The 10,608-nt window shown below is 41.1% G+C and overlaps 1 non-coding gene across 1 annotated transcript; it reads right to left on the bottom strand.

Moving 5' to 3' along the window:
- Positions 1–5,330: 5,330 nt before the first annotated feature.
- On the bottom strand, positions 5,331–5,403 carry TRNAK-UUU. Its single transcript has one exon. It is a non-coding gene; the product is annotated as a tRNA-Lys (tRNA).
- Between the last annotated feature and the right edge of the window lie 5,205 nt (positions 5,404–10,608).

The raw sequence follows: 10,608 nt of genomic DNA, 5'->3' as shown, positions 1-10,608 counted from the left end.
AAGATTGATACCTAAACCACCAGCTACAGTGCAAAGAAGAAAACAAAAATCATCAAACAAACATCATAACACACAAAAATCCACAATATATAATTATCATTTATAAACTCGACTACAACGATACCTTTGGATCATTACCAGTTTACAAATTTCTTATGAAAAATACTAAAACTCAGTCACACTTGTTACCGGATCAGTGAGGCATTACATCAAAGTATCAAACATCATGTATCTAGTTATAACCAATCATGTGTGACTCACAACATTTACCAAATACAAAAATTAACTGGTATCATGAATAATGGATATGGTGGTTACCTTAATAGCCAGGCGAGACGCGTTAGAAATACATACTCTGTTGCTGATGCATTCTGCATATGCACAAACTGTCTGCAAGTGTACATGTTATATAATTATATTAGTAGAAAAAAAGGCAATTGGAAAACATAAGAATCATAAAACAAAGAGAATTTTAACAACTGCTCCACTTGATCATATGTAGCATTTCATCAAATACCTAGAAGACATCATATCAAATACAAAAATTAAAAAATAAACATATAATATCATATTTTGTGTATCTTGAATTAGAAATTAACAAATAAATTATCAAATTGAACAAAGATATCCAATCAGAATTTCCCTTTCCTACAGATAATCCATAATCGTACAAAAATATCCAGTCGTTCTTGTCTCCTGAAACCACACAAATTGAACAAAAAAAATTGGTAGGTGCTTAAATCAACAAAAATCAAAATCCTAACCCTAGTTTTTGCAATCAAATAAGAAGCAAGAGAGATGAACTCACGGGACTAATCCAACCCGCTCCTGAGGAATCCGTATTTATGCTTGAATCAACAAAAAAATACAATTTGTATTTTCTTCAACAAAAAATTAGTGTGTCTGATGAACAATTTTACATCAGAAACCCTAAAATTAGTGTTTCTGATAAACATACCTGTTGAAATCAACTGTATATGGTACGATCAAAGAGTTTGAAACACCGCTTGAAAGAAACGATCGATGATTGTAAGTCTGTAACGCCGATTGAAAGAAACCATGACTCAGAAACAGATGAATAACAAACCACTTTTAGATAGAATGAAGAAAAGGAACCAATCTATCTTTAATAGATTAAGAATGGAAACGCTTCCATATTTTCGCAAAAGATCTTCCGGTAATTGATGAATTATTCAACTTTCCATATATAATTCAAGAAGCTTTTGAAAGAAGAATGAAGGAATTGATTGAGAATTGAGAGGAGAGGAAAATACCGTCCAAATTCCCAATTCTCTGGCCAAAGAGAATAGCCACATCAAAGTCAAATAGTCAACCACTATTTTGCTTTAGTATAAGAGATAGATATTTTAGAACACTATTAAGTAAATATATATGAATTGTATTACCCGATCCGTTTTGAAAAGACTCATTTTATCCTAACTTATTTAACCCTACCAAGTTTTGCACAACCTCAAAAAAAGTTTCTAAATTCGTCACTGAATGGCGGGTTTGGATTCCAAACATCTCCTAGCATTGGAGATCCTCTAAGAACATACCCATTCAATTTCTATCTTTATCGTTTGAATTCAAAACGATGTTTGTCATTTGTCTTCTTTTCAGAGTTTTTTTCTTTTAAATTTGACGTTTTAGTAGGGACGACGTTTCGGTTAAAGATGACGTTTTTTAATATGATCAATGGAAGGGATGGTAACGTCGTTTATATAATGATGTGTTTGGCACGTAGTTTAGGAGAGAATTTTTTATAATAAATGTTAGTAATAAAGTTTGGCGTTTCATCTGGAAGGGATTTGATGTGTATGCCTTGTAGTTTAAGGCGAGAATTTTAATGGTGTTTTACTCATGAGTTTGGTGTTTTGTATTAGACCAGTAAAAGACCCCTTTACCATTAATTAAACGCGTTCACTTTAGAAAGTTGATGTTATTTACGAAAACGCCACCGTGCCAATCTAATCCATAGAGTGTTTTGATCGGACGGATCAGAATCGTTCTCACTGTTTTCACACTTTAGGGTTTTTATCTAAATCTTGCCCCTATATATATATATATATATATATATAGAGAGAGAGAGAGAGAGGAAGGTTAACGTACATTACGGCTTAACGTACATCACGTATGACAGGTAATTATGCACATTCATTTTAAAATCACGCACATTATAACTCAAAAATCCAAAATCACGCATGTTGAAACACAATAATCACGCATATTGAAAACATTAATCACGCATGTTATATAACAAATCACGCACGTTGTTGTACGTGAAGTACGTTAAGCCGTAATGTACAATATACTCTTTCTACATATATATATATATATATATATATGTACAATAGGGCTTATCGTACGATACGTACGCGATCATCCCAGCCGTACGATCTGGTGCGAATTTAATCTTCCCCATGCCATTTTTCACATTACCCCATGCTAGCCATTTTTTCACATGCGATATTCAATCTTCCACATGCGATTTTGTCCTACACACCCCATGTCATTTTTCACATTACCCCATGCTAGCCATTTTTTCACATGCGTATTCAATCTTCCACATGCGATTTTGTCCATCTACACACCCCATGCCATTTTTCACATTACCCCATGCTAGCCATTTTTCACATGCGATTTCATTTGCATGGGATTTCAAATCATGCGATTTCATTGCATTTTCAAGCCATGCGATTTCATTTGCCTTTTTATAACATGCGAAGATTGAATTCGCACCAGATCGTACGACTGGGATGATCGCGTACGTATCGTACGATAAGCTCTATTGTACGTTACACTTTTTCTATATATATATATATATATCGTCCAGCTCGGGGGGTGAATTGGGCCCTCCTTCTTGCAACCTATGGTTTGGTCAAAGCAATGACTTGAGTGAGTAAGGAAGTAGGACCTTTTTACCCCGGCTGTGAGTTATTACTGGCCCCTCTCTGTCTCTCCCTCGCGCTGTGAATGAAGTGAGTAATTCGATGGTGCTTGCCCTTCAGTAAGTAGTTCGGATGGTTGGATACATGCTACGCTCTGCCACGCTTGCCTGACCGCGAGAAGCCTTAGGGTAAGATAATCTTTAATAGCAATTTGAGAGCATTTTTGGAATTGAAAGAAGGGGCTAACCTGACTTTCACTTTCATAAAAAGATAAAACTGGACTTGCACTTTAAGAAATGGAATTGCGATGAGCCAGAAGTTAGAATATCGCCTAACCACCTGTCTCCGTGTCACGTAGTTCCCCCCAGAAACATCCGTTTGCCTACTTCTACTCTGGCCGGGGGTAACAGTCTTTTTGAGAACCAAGTGGCCCTTGAGGAAGACCTTCAGAAAACCCCTCTAACTCGGGGAAAGGAATTCAAACCCATAAAATGAGTCAAGTCTATGATAGGTACCAATAGTCTTTATGGCGCGCTTACCCCTTATGCAAAGCACCAATGACTTCGGTCTTCTGAAAGGGGCTTAGGGCATATCATCAAAGAAAGAATCCCGAGGAAGGGGGTGAAGCTGAGGTTAGAAAAGGTTTCTCCCGCTGTTGCTAGTTCTTCCGTTGTTGGTAGTTCCTCAGGTCGGGTTGTTTCTTTTTCAGAGCTTTTTCAATTCTTCCAGAACCTTTCGTATGCGCCTATTGGAAGATTTGGGCTACCTCCTCTCTTTCCGATCTCATTCAGATAATAAGCCAGTCTGGTTTATTATTACTAGATAGTGAGCGCCAAGACAGCACTTAAAGTGCGGAATCCCCTCCTACTGCAGGGATTAGAAATTGCGGAATATCCGGATTTAGGCTCTCGCAAAGAAGGCAATTCATTCGTAGTAGGATATTGAAACCTCAAACCCTCTCTGTCAACAACATCTAAAAGATTAGGAGGAAGGAGCTCTCGCTCTCTTCCATATTCAATTCTCGGAAGAAAATGATCAGAAGCGGATTTTACGCATCAGACTAACTGGAGTTCATGCTTTCCTGCGTGAGACAAAGGAAGCACAAATTTACTTACTCGGCGGGATGGGAAATGAAAGACTTGTCCTCCATCTCAAAACAAGGCAATGAACCTACTTCCAGAGACTATTCGCCCGACCCGAGAACACAGGGTCAAGCCAAGCTCTTACCCGCCTGAACGGAATTCTTATCTCCTTCGTCTGGTCGAGAAGGGAGAAATGCTTCCAATCTGGTCATGCACTTCTTTAAGATATGGAACCTGGGAGCTTTCCTCTTATAAAGAGGGCTAAATCTTTCGTAGGGGGTTAAGGATGGTGCCGAGGTCTTAATAGAAAGCGGATGATAGTCCCGTCTGCTAGGCTTTTCCGAACTTCCCTTCGCCTTTCTATCTCTTAGTTAAGGGGGGTTTCAGAGAATCATCCGAATGAGATAAGGTTGTCAAATGGGGGAAGAGGAACGAGAGGCGTCCCTGGTTCACTAGTAGGTGACAAGGGGATTAAAAAAGGGCTCATTTCACCTACCCATGCATTCGTTCGGATCCATTCTTCCTTCTTTACCTTACCTTTCTTCCTCCCTTGTTCTATTACCCCAAGTCCTCCTCGGTCTTCTTAGACTTGGATAACTTCTGCTTGAAATAGAACTTTCAATATTGCATTACTTTCATGTGGAACTTCACTTCAGAGAAGTCTCGTTTGCGTCGACAAGCGAGTTCCCGCATTAACAGCCTTCCCATGATTTGGTAACGGATGAAAATGAACATCGGGGTAGCTTTGTTACCTATTCCATTAGGAACCGCGGATTTTTTGGTACATCACATTCATGCATTTACGATTCATGTGACGGTATTGATACTTCTGAAAGGTGTTCTATTGGCAGGAAGCCCGTAACCTTATTTGATTTGTAGCTCGTTAAGGGAAATTGTTTCAACGCGGCTACCATAGAGTCAGACCTTTTACCGATCCTATCTCATCAAAGGCGGGTAACAAAAAGAAGGAACTTTATAATGAAATGAAAGAAAGGCGAAGGAAAAGAAATGGGCTCCTTCGGTTACCGTTCTATCCATTCTAATCCTGACGGTTTTGAATGCTATTGATTTTCCCGCTCCTGAATGAGAAGTGGATTTTTTATTCCTACGGTCTTGGCCTGAGAAAAGTGATAAGTAACTCAGCCACCGTCAGTAAGTACTTTAAACATTACCAAAATGAAGCGGTGTTTTTTGCATGACGGGAGACGGAGCCAACTCTATCGTCCGGTGGACACAGATGGAATCTCGGTAGAGATTCACAGGGGGGTTGTATTTTGCGGGGATACCTCTAATCTAAAGGCCAAAGAGCGCTCTTTGCGCTACTACACATCCTTACTCATAGTATAGTGCAAGTTAGGTTTGGGTATAATAGGACTTGAACCTGCGACCATTAGGTTAAAAGCCCAATGCTCTACCAACTGAGCTATACACCCCAAAAAAGATGTAGTAGTAAATAAGGATTGGTGCGGAAAATCAAAGAGGGCGGCCCCTCTTCATCATATTAAAGGGGCGCGGCTTGTATGAGGCTCGTACTAGGTCGTCGACCGCTGCGGTACATGAACTAAATGCTCTGAGGTTGAAAGGCAAGTAGATAAATTCCTACCTGTATTTTTATTGTCTTGATTCGTCCACTGCTGCTACTGATAATGGAAAAGGTTATGAAGTTGACTTCTTTGCCTTCTTGAAGGTGGTTGGGCATTAACACCCAAGTGTTCCGGAAGTCAAAGTCAAAGTCAAGATTGAAGTCAAAGGAAGAAAAGATTGCTAATTGCAATCTGTCTCTCCTTGCTCAATTCCTGTTTTGACTTCTTTGACTCATAGTTAGTCTATTTTATGTTTTACTTTAGTTGTATTATGTGGAGTAATCAATTAAAGTCGCAGTAATCAATGTATATCTATCGCTACGAACCGCTTTACGACTGTGAATAATAGGAAGTAACAATGCGATAAAGTTAACTAAACGCTAAACGACCTAATCTAATCAACATCGCACTCGCAACTCGAATTGCGCATTTTGGTGTTTATTATACATGTGTGTGTGTGCCTTATGTGTTACTTGTGCATGTTTATTTACGTTATGTGTGGTAATCAATCGAAACGCAATCGAACTCATCGCAATCGAATCGCAATCGCAAACCAAATACGAAATTAGGATGATTGTATGTTGATATAGTATGATAATTAGTGGAGAAGAGATAGTGCGAGATATGAGTGGTTGGGATTAAAGGTAATTTGACTAAGAAACTCTATCGCATCGCAACGCTCGAAATCGAAATCGAAATATCAAAAATCGTCGCACCAAGCACTCGAACCAGATGCCAGCCGGCCGGATCGCCATCCGACCGAGCTGCTATCCGGTCGATGTGCCATCTGACCGACCTGTCATCCGGGTGTGGTGTCATCCGACCGACCCACCCTTTCCACTTTTGGAATCCTATAAATACCCATGTCACTTTCATTCTTTCAACTTTTGGCAAGTGACGTCCGAGCAGCACGTTTTCTTCGCTTTTTCTTCGATTCCTCTCAAATCCGGTAAGATCTCGTCCTAAATCTTGTACTTCCTTAATCTATACGCACTCCTACACCTTTCTATCTTTTAAATCTTCACTTTTAACTGTGAAATCACCAAGATTCAAGGGTTCTAGGATGATGTCATCATGTGTTCTTGAAGAATTTCGTGTTTTGGCTTCAATCCACCAAGAACAACTTGAATCTAACCGATTTCAACGAAAATAAACAAAGATCTTGCATAGATCTAAACATATTCACGGTGAAAAGGATTGAGAGAATGTTCTCTAACCTTCTTTCAACTCTTTTGCACTCAATACACTCAAAACCGATAGAATTGGATCTCGTTCTAACCTCTACTCGTTCTTACTAATGTGTTGGCTCAAGATCTGGATTCTATCCACGAGACCACCGATTTCGGGTTAATCAAGAACAACCGTCTCGAGCCGGTTAACTGGTTGAACTTGGGTGATTCCTGTTCGGACAGGTTACTAGGGTCGAGATGGGGTTCTGTTGGTTAACACGTTGTCAAAAGCGCCTCGATAAAACTACAAACAATCAAAACGGCCAAGTGAAAGACGAACGGAACGACCAGCACGGGGTGTTATCCGACCTGACTACTGTCCGATCGGACAACCATCCGAGCGACAGGCCACCCGAACGGCTGACACTTTGGGACCCTCACTTAACCAACTTTATTTAAAGTTTGAGTATTGAACGAACTGCTATCCGATCGGAATACCATCCGACCGAATTACTCTTCGGATCATGAGATACTTGACTTTAACATTTTATCGATTTTTCAAACATGTTCAATAAGGATGCCACCCGACCGGACTGCTGTCCGATCGAGTGACAGCCTGCTATGAACTTGTTCTCACTGAAGTGTCAACCCATCGGATTGTCGTCCGATCGGACAGCCGATCGACCGACCTGAAAGGTAGAGATACTTCAATGTTTTCAAAATACTACAACAAAAACTTCAAAAGTCAAGCCATCATATACAAACACATCCTTCTCAAAGGAAGAAACAATCCACTCGAACAGCCATCCGACCGGACTACCGTCCGACCGGACAACTGTCCAACCGGATTGTCACTGCACGATCGGCTGTCCGACCGGATTTCCATCCGACCGAACAGCCATCCGACCCATAAAAACTTGTATCGTTTTGCGTGTCGCTTACCGTTATTCTATAGAACTATTCAGGCTAGCCCTACTCTCAAGCGCTCCCTTCAATCCATCAACCGCTGTGAGTATACTCGATCCCTTTTTGGCTTTATGCACTTTTGGGTGTTACATACGTTACTTATACAAAATCACAATCGAACACACTACGCAATACTTTAAGCGCTAACCGTTACCGCATGTATTACGTGACTTAATGAATGCTTGTTTGTTATGTTTACACATGGAATGTTGTCTACCTGCCTTAACGACGATAGTACTATAGTTTGAACTCAGCACCCATTCACACGGGGGTTGTTAAGGACAATTATTTGCATGGATTACGGTGGTAATCATGTACTACGAACTGCCTTGGGCAGTCAACCCGCAGTCATTGGTATCGATAGGTCCATGTCGATAATTAACATGCTTCGTTTCTGTGTACGTGCTAGTTATGCGTAAACTATTTCGAACTCTATATGCTATTATCAAACTTGTATGCTCGCCTTTACACTATGTGTATTGACCTTTATTTTAACGTATGTGACAGGTGTTTAGGATGCTTATCTGCTAGGAAAGCGAGGCTAGAATAAGTTTCTAGAGGCCAACAAATAGTTGTCTGTACTAATGAAATCAAGAGTCTCTAAAAGCAGATAAACAATTGGGCAATTTGTAAAATCTGAGTTGTCGGAATAGAACTATTTGCCTAGATTTTGTCTGTAATAATGTGTTTAGCTTTTGAGACATGGTATGGGACATGTTACTTTAAATTGATATGTAATGATAATTGTTATGGAAACCTTTGGACAATCTGTTTTGCTCAGTGCCATGCCCCGATGATTCCGCCATCGGTTGGGGTGTGACAGATTGGTATCAGAGCCATAACTATAGGGAATTAGGCAAGACTCGACCTAGTCCGGGCCGATGTCTTAGAGACCTAGTCTATAGTTAGGACCCAATAGACCGACTCGTGCATGTCCAGTAGGGACTATGTATGGGCTTACTGCTATTCTTCGCTATTCTCGCCTACGCTACACTATCACTGCACTTGAATTTTCAATAATGAAGAAGCGATTAGGTCGAGATCAGGTGTGAAAACCGTAAACTCTCGACTAAAATTTGCTTGATCAACCCGCATTTTATTTACCAACGGGGAGAATTATACCAAATCAGGAGTGAAATCCATATTTTGATGAATAATTTCCTCTATTTTATTAAAAATAGGAATGAAGTTGTTAAGCCAGGGGTGAAACCCTTACCTTGACGACTCGTTCTGACCTTTATTTGGTTTTTACAAAACTCTCACCAAAGTCTCGACGGACTCCAACGACCTGAAGTTACGATATGACTAACAGGATGCGTGCCAAATGCCCAAGAATCGAGGTAGGAGCACGATCCTGAAGGTCAAAATGTGTACAACAAGTCTTAGAGAATAGTCGAACCACTTTGGATAGTCAATGTCTAATAGCCGCAGACGATCTACTTCACGATTTTTACATGTTTTGATTCTGAGCCCGCAACTGCTGACTCTAGTGATTCGTTGATTTTGTGTATTTTATGTGTATTTACCTGCTTACGTGTTTAAAATTTTGGAAACTTATTCGATTTTTGCTCTCCCTACGATCGACACACACAAGCCGCATTGCTCTTCTATCTCAAAACATTAACAGATCGCTACTTACGGATAATCGCATGTTACGTAACTCGCATATACCCTACTATACGCCATAATAATCGCAGTACGCAATCCCTCGCAACAAAAGTCCACGAGCGTAGACTTTGAATGATAGGTTTCTGTATTCTAACTACCTCTGTGATTACATGCGTATGTGCTTATGTGCTTATGTGCTTCTGTGCTTACGTGCTTACGTGCTTATGTGCTTATGTGCTTATGTGAATTTGTGATTATGTGCTTACGCAATTATATGATACATATTACACTGTGTTCCTAAGCTTTAGTAAGTATTAGACGTGTGAGGTGAGATCCGATTATGATGTGTCTGAGACCTATGACGATGTCTGTTGCAGACAATGTCAACTGGACCGTCCTCAGGATCCCGTCACCCACTTTCTCGCCAAGAAAAGAGAGACAGACGTCTTGCTGCTATCATCGCTAAACAAGTAGCAAAAGCTGTGAGTAACGTCTACGAGAACGTCAGCAAATCATCTGAGGAGTCGAGAACCGAAGCTCCTAAAGCTACCCCCAAAGCTGCCTTCAGTTTCAAGCAGTTCAAGGCTTGTGGGCCAAAGGAATTCACTGGCGAGGAAGGCCCTACAGCGTTGTTCCAATGGTTTGATTCCATTGAGGTCACTCTACGACAGAGCAGTTGCCCTGATGACCTCCGCACTCTAAACGCTACTGGCGTCTTCCAGTCCGGCACACTAGACTGGTGGACGGCTGAGAGGAACAAACGAGGGAATGATGCAGCCTACGGTCTGTCGTGGGACGAACTCAAGGAGGTCATGTTGGAAGAATTCTGCCCTCCTCATGAACGCCAGAAGTTAGAAGATGAATTCTGGCACATAAAGCAGAAGGATGGTGAGAACGCTGCTCTAACTGCTCGATTTAATCAGCTCAGCATCATCTGCCCTGATCAGGTGAAGACTTCTGACATCGCAATAAAGAAATATATCCGGGCCCTGCCTGACTGTGTTGCAGATTTCGTGCAAGCGGCTAAGACTAAGACGATGGAAGAGACCTACTTACTGGCCGCTGAAATCAACGACAAGCGGGTCAAGGCTGGTGTCTGGGATAAAACTTCAAAGCACCTGCATCAAGCTACCACCGCTGCTCCAACTGCCGAAACCGCCGCCGCTCAGCCGTCAAAGTCCTCACGCCGAAGAAAGAAGAACAACAACAGCAGCTCCAGCAACAAGAACTGTGTTGTCACTACCACTGCTGCTCCTCTCCAGGCCGTACCATCCCAGCAGCAGCACCATCACCGTACAGCACCAACTACTTA

The sequence above is a fragment of the Helianthus annuus genome, chromosome 1 (genome assembly GCF_002127325.2).
Source record: "Helianthus annuus cultivar XRQ/B chromosome 1, HanXRQr2.0-SUNRISE, whole genome shotgun sequence".
Taxonomy (NCBI): Eukaryota; Viridiplantae; Streptophyta; class Magnoliopsida; order Asterales; family Asteraceae; genus Helianthus; species Helianthus annuus.
The sequence above is the reverse complement of the archived record's forward strand: the minus strand, read 5'-3'. Positions and strand labels throughout refer to the sequence as shown.